Source organism: Equus przewalskii, chromosome 22 (assembly GCF_037783145.1).
Source record: "Equus przewalskii isolate Varuska chromosome 22, EquPr2, whole genome shotgun sequence".
Lineage (NCBI taxonomy): Eukaryota > Metazoa > Chordata > Mammalia > Perissodactyla > Equidae > Equus > Equus przewalskii.
Genome location: NC_091852.1, coordinates 19830588 through 19837215, shown reverse-complemented (window position 1 = coordinate 19837215; position 6628 = coordinate 19830588).

Genomic DNA, 6628 nt, shown 5'->3' with positions numbered 1-6628 from the left:
CAGGAATAAAAGAATTCTGTGGGCAAGGAAATCTGGGACGAGCAGCTCCCTCTCTCCCGCTTGAAAAGTTGCAGTGCACACATGCTGAAGTCCTGCAGCACAGAAGCCTGTCTAGCCCTGAATCCCAGACACCCGGATTCAGACCCCTGGTTGGGAGCACGATGACATCTATCAGAACTGGGGGTTTGCTCTGCTCTAGTCCAACTCCCTCATCTTATAGACAAGAAAATCGAGGCCCAGAGAGGTTAACTGAGATCAAGCAAGTAGTCAGAGGCAAAACTGGGACCAAGCAGTCAGGCCTCCTGATCATTGATTTCTCCCCATGCCTGCTGTTTCCTGCATTTCTTTCAGGTTTGGTGTGGTTCTGTTGGGAGTTTTGGGGAAGAGAAAGAGGAGTAGGACATCCCTGTAAGATTTAGGGAAGAAGGAAGGAGTGAAGCTGTCATTAAAGCAATAGAAGCCTACTTGTTTGGGACAGTTGTTGGGTTTTGTTTGGTTTTTGTTTTTCGCTGTGATAATTCTCAAGTAACTTAAATTTTTTAAAAAATGTTCTCTTGGTTGCTCCTTCATGAGCCAGAAATCAGCCAAGTTTTGCACACGAGAAATGGCAGCTTGCACAACAAGTCTCCACGTTCTCTCCATCTAGGCTTCCACTGGCCTTGGGAGGACTCGCCCATGGAAGACAGACGTCCGTGGTGAAGTGGACCAGTCAGTGGGGTTTCCTGTGGGCCAACACTGATTTCTCCCTCCACACTGACTAAAAGCCAAACATGGACAAAGCTCTGCCTTCCCCGGTTTCAAGTCCGCTCATCAGAAGCCGTCTTTCCTGTGATGACACACAGTAAACATCTGCCCTGCCGATTCCCTGCCCTGTAGACCTCGGGGCTCAATCAGGTGGACCAGACAGGGCTGTCTCTTCTCTCTGCCCGTGGGCAGTGGCCATGAAGTCACATGTGGCCCCATCCTGTTCTGGCACGGCACAGCCACTAACACCCCCATCTAAAGCTGAGAAACAATAGCCTTGACAGAGGGTCAGATGTGGAGTATAATGTCCTGGAGGCACATGTGACAAGAAGCCAACTCCGACAAACTTGCTTTGAGCACCTGTTGTGTCCACCACCACGCTCCCCTCAAAGCTTACAGTCTGGCTGGAAGGAGAGATAGAAGCACACAAATCTTTGATCCCAAACCCAAAATAGTGCTCTAAGAGAGGCTTGAAATAAAATACCATATGAACGCAAGGAAATTAACACTTGCATTCGATCTAGGAAGAGTGGAGGAGAAGGCCTTGAAGGATGAGTACAATTGTGGCAGGTGGAGAAGAGAGGAGGGTAAAGGCAGTCCATGAAAGGGGTCAGCTGGAAGAGGAAGGGGGCGCATTCTGGATAGGGGAGAGATGTGAGGAGATGTGAGGAAGGAATAAAGTGGACAAAGCGATAAAGTGAGCAGAAAAGTCTGCTGTTGGCGGAGAGTCGGGGGTAGTGGGGGGAGGGCCTCGATTCTCGAGGCCATGAATCTGTAGGCAAGGAGCTGGATTATGCTCCTGTGACCCTGCTCCATGCAGTGATTTGGAGGAAGGAGGGGACATGCTTATAAATTCCATGGCCACCTTAATTATCGTACTGGAACTGTTACAGTCAGAAATTAAGATGTCATGCCATCTATTACATTTGGACCTTCTACCGCCGTTAGTGAAAAAGCCACAGCTAGCTCAGGGAGTTTTTTGTTGTTGTTCATGGTGTTGGTTTGCTCAGGACCTAACATCTTTCTTAAGTCTTACGTGAGACTTTGGCATGCAGTGGAATCAGGAAGTTATTCCTCAGAATTGATCTATGTAACATTCTGTGGTTAGCACTTACTATTTCTTCTTCTCTTTTTTAAAAATAGATTTGTTTTTCTTCTAAACATGGAGGACTGGGGAGTATGGAAATAATATCAGATCTATGGTTCACAAAGATAACCCCAATAACTCTAGGGTCGGTGTTCAGGACGGACTGGATTAGAGGCGGCGAAACTAGAAGTGGGAGTGCTAGTTTTGGACCCAGTTTGCTTGCTCATTTTCATTCATTGCTCCAGAAAATCTTCAGGGTGTTGACAATGTGCCAGGCCCTGTTCTGGGCATCGCAAATATAGGAGTGAAGAGAACAGATGAGGCCCCTGCTCTCCTGGAGCTCCGTTTCATCTGGGGGAATACAGACAATAGACACGTGAATCAACAGTGCTGGGTATTGATAATTGCTAAGAAAAACAAAGCAGGCGAGGGGTCCGCCCGGTGGCACAGTTGTTAAGTGCACACATTCCCCTTCAGCGGCCCAGGGTTTGCCAGTTCGGATCCCGGGTGTGGACCTATGCACTGCTTGGCAAGCCATGCTATGGTAGGCATCCCACATATAAAGTAAAGGAAGATGGGCACGGATGTTAACTCAGGGCCAGTCTTCCTCAGCAAAAAAAGAGGAGGATTGGCAGCACATGTTAGCTCAGGGCTGATCTTCCTCAAAAAAACAAAAAACAAAAAAAAGAGAGGGATGGAGAGTGCTGGGAGGGGCTCTTCTTTCTTTTTTTTTATTGTGGTAAAATGTGCATAATATAAAATTTACCACGTTAACCACTTTTCATTGTACAGTTCAGTGGCATTACATACATTCACATTGCTGTACAACCATCACCACCATGCATCTCCAGAACTTTTCTGGGTAGAGCTCTTTTTGATGGAATAGCTGAAGGCTTCTCCAACACAGGAGCCTCTAAGCAGAAGCCAGAATAAAGAGTGAGAACAGGCTTTGAGCTCAAGGAAGTATGTCCCAGGCCCTGGAAACAATAAGAATATTTCAATAGCCCAGGTGAGAGTTGATACAATAAGGGCTGGTGTAGCCGAAGCCCCACCCCCCCCCCAAAGCACAAAGGAGAACAGACTTGGCAGTCACTTTTCTCCAGGAAGTAACTCAGTTAGTGGAGAGGCCACCCCAGATCCACAGAGAGACAGACAATTCAGGGCTAAGCACAAGATCTTTAATCATGGAGAGGATTTTTATATCTGTCCCGGAATCCCGCATCAAAGAGCACGTGGAGTTTGTGGACGCCAGTTTATGAGGCTGAGAAGTCTACTGAGTTTCCTTTTTGAGTTATGACTTTCTTCCATCAGATAGGAGCAAGGAGTCATGAGTTTACTTTGGAATGTCCTTTAGCCTGTTGGTACATGTTTGCCTGCGACAGGAGCAATTAGTCATACATTACTGAGTACATTCCATTTTTCTGCGGACAACAAGGAAGTGCCTATATCGCCTCTCCTTGGTCAGCAGAAATATCTTTAGACCTTAATCCACTCATCCAACCTAATAATTTTGTCATCCATGAAATCTTCATGTGTTCTGAATTCTGTACCTGATTCCTGTTCATTGAAAGATCCAAATCATGATTTCTGACTTACCTGGATATTTGAAAGATTCGCTTGCTGTGGTAATGTTACCGAACCCAGGTTCGTTTTTGCCGGTTGCCAGGAAAGTCCAACACCGAGACAATGTCTGATGAGCAGAGAGAGGGTTTAATCACAAGGCAGCCAAGTGAGGAAGCGAGAGAATGAGTCTCAAATCGGCTTCCCTGAAAATAGGGACTCAGGGATATTTATGGGATGGGGGGCAAGGTGGTCTGAAATGTGGAGAGGGGTGATTGGAGGCGAAGAGAGGTGAGGTAATTGATGATCTGCCCAAGCATAGTCAGCCTCCACGCCTCCTCATAGCACCCATGTTCACAAAATGGTGGCATTAGGATGATCTGAGGGTGGAGTTTTTAGCCTGTTGATGTCAAAAGGTCACTTATCAGACATCTGTGCAGGGCCCAGTTGATGAGCTGGTGGTCTCAACCAGACTGAAGTGGACAAGGAGTTCTAATTCCTGAAAAACAGCTTAAACACCCATTACCATGGTGACCCAGGATCCAGGGAGATGTTACCTATAGGAACCTAGTGGGAGTCAGATAGCATATTGCCTAAACAGCACAGTCAGCAATGGGCAGGTAAATAGCTAAAGGCTATAATCAGTAATTGCAAAAAGGAAAACAAAACTTTAGTTCCTACTACTTAATCATCAATGGCTAACTGTTTGCTGGTTTCAGTAATAATATACTGAAGTCACAAAACCAAACCCAACCCCACAGGCGTGAAAAGGAAATGAAGGGACACACAAAGAAACTGAACATGTTCTTCTTTCAGTTGCTCTTCTAGTTTGCTTTCTTTGGAAACTTGCAGAGAAACTTGAGTAGATTTGCCCTAGGTTGATAGCTCTGTTCTTATTGATATGAAAAGCAGTAAGAGGAACTACAGTAGTGTTGCCTGTAAGGAGGGGCAGCCCTTGTAAATATAGGCAGAGCCAGTGCAAATTTGTAGTGTAAGAATTTTGGGGTGTGTCTGATGAGTTTGCAAACTTTTCTACCGGGCTGATACAGCATGCAATAATTAGGGGTGGGTATAGTGTATGTTCGGTCAGGGAAAGCAGAGGCTCTACAGCTTATAAGGTGCTACAAGTGCAATTTGACATGCTGAATAACTCATCAATAACTGCTCATCTCCCTGAGGTTTAATTTTACAGGTTCACTATCTTTTACCTGAAACCCTTGGGCCATCTGTGTTGGAATTCAGAGTTCTTCAGAAATCTGGTGTATATCCTATATGGCATTATATAATACTTCCAGCCGAGTCTGGAGTGGCACCCCGTCATTAAACCCATGGATATATCCCCAGTGAAACTCATGATTATTAATAGGACATAGAATAAACAAAGATCATAAATAGACCCACATCATCAGTTCAGGGTATGGGAATACTAAGACCAGATCTCTGTTGTAAAAAGATAACCTGATAACTCTAGGGTCAGTGTTTAGGATGGATCGGATTTGAGGAGAGAAAGTAGAAGTGGGAATACTAGTTTAGATTTTGCTGCCAAATTAGTTTAAGCACCAAACTTTTGGTTTCAGAGACAAAACTCTGAAATTTCAGAATTGCAGCTAAGGGTTTATGGACCTATGTAGCCTTCTTGTGAGTAATTCCAAAAAGCAATTGCTTGAACCAATCTCCTGAGTGGCTACAATGCCATAAATCAAGAATGTTGGCCGGGCTGGCCGGTGGAGCAGCGGTTGAGTTCACACGTTCCAATTCTTGGCCGCCCGGGAATCGCCGGTTCGGATCCCGGGTGCGGACATGGCACTGCTTGGCAAAAGCCATGCAGTAGGTGTCCCACATATAAAGTAGAGGAAGACGGGCATAGCTCAGGGCCAGTCTTCCTCAGCAAAAAGAGGAGGATTGGCAGTCGTTAGCTCAGGGATAATCTTCCTCAAAAAAAAAAAAAAAGAATCTTGGCACAACCAGAAGGACCTACAAGTAGAATATACAACTATGTCCTGGGGGGCTTTGGGGAGGAGAAGAAGGGAAAAAAAAAAAAGGGAAAAAGAAGATTGGCAACAGATCTTAGCTCAGGTGCCAATCTTTAAAAAAAAAAGAATCTGGATCTGGGCAGGAACGAATTCCTCAACATCGCATCCTTCCACACACATTGCATACATCTGTAATGGAAGGTCCTTCATTGGGGGGTGTTTAGCGTCTATCAGTGGGACCTGAAAACATACAAGTAAGAACTAATATGCATTTGTGGGGTGTTTTTATCTGGTTCACCAGAAGGCAGAAACCCTATGAATCATAACCAGCGAAGCAGGTGCAGGCCACAGACAACTGATAGCTCCCAAGTGAGTTTGAAGGATCTTATTACCCAGGATCCTAAGGGGGTTGTTGCCCTGTTGCCTTGGGAACCATAGGTAAGGATAATTAACTCAGCTCCTTATTTTAGTGACTCGAGTTCTTGATACAATTTCTCGCAGACATGGCTGCCTAACAGTTGCCAGACCCACACTCGCGACACATTTCTTCTCCCGGAAGGTTAACGTGGCACCCGTGGCCGCTCCACCCAGGACAGGCACTGTGGATCATGCTCTCCCAACAGGCCACGTACTGGACTACTCCTGGTTTCCATCTCCCAGGTTTCAGATCAGCAAGTTTGAGGCAAAGCAACCTGGACAATGTGGTTCGTAGGATGGCTTGGGAGCCACGTAAGTAGCTTTTTGTTTTTTCCTCACTGAGGGTGTTTACTATAAAGGAACATATAGAACTTTCTTGACAGGCCGTTTAGTCCTATCAAGTCAAGAAATTAGTATTTCACTTTTGACTTACTGTTCACATAAGAAATCATACCTCGATGAGATAGTTCAATTTTTTAATTCAACACGTATTATTTATTGAGCACATTTATGGTCACTGAGTCAAATGTAAGCTCAATCTGCAGAATTTAGAGGCTGGGGTATGTGTGTGGGTATATGTGAGTGTGTAATCAGTAATAGACTTAGGACCCAACTTTGGCTAATATAACATAAGCAGAAAAGCATGTAGGAAAGCTTACAGGCAGACTCAGCTGGCACAGGCTTCTGCTGACACTGTGCACTAGATGCCTGAGGTGGAGGAACTGTCCTGGAACTATGAAGATGAAAACCACAGGCAAAGATGGGCTGACCCAGTGGCGTCATGGTTAAGTTCCACATGCTCTGCTTCAGCAGCCGGGGGTTTGCGGCTAGATCTGGGGCGCACACC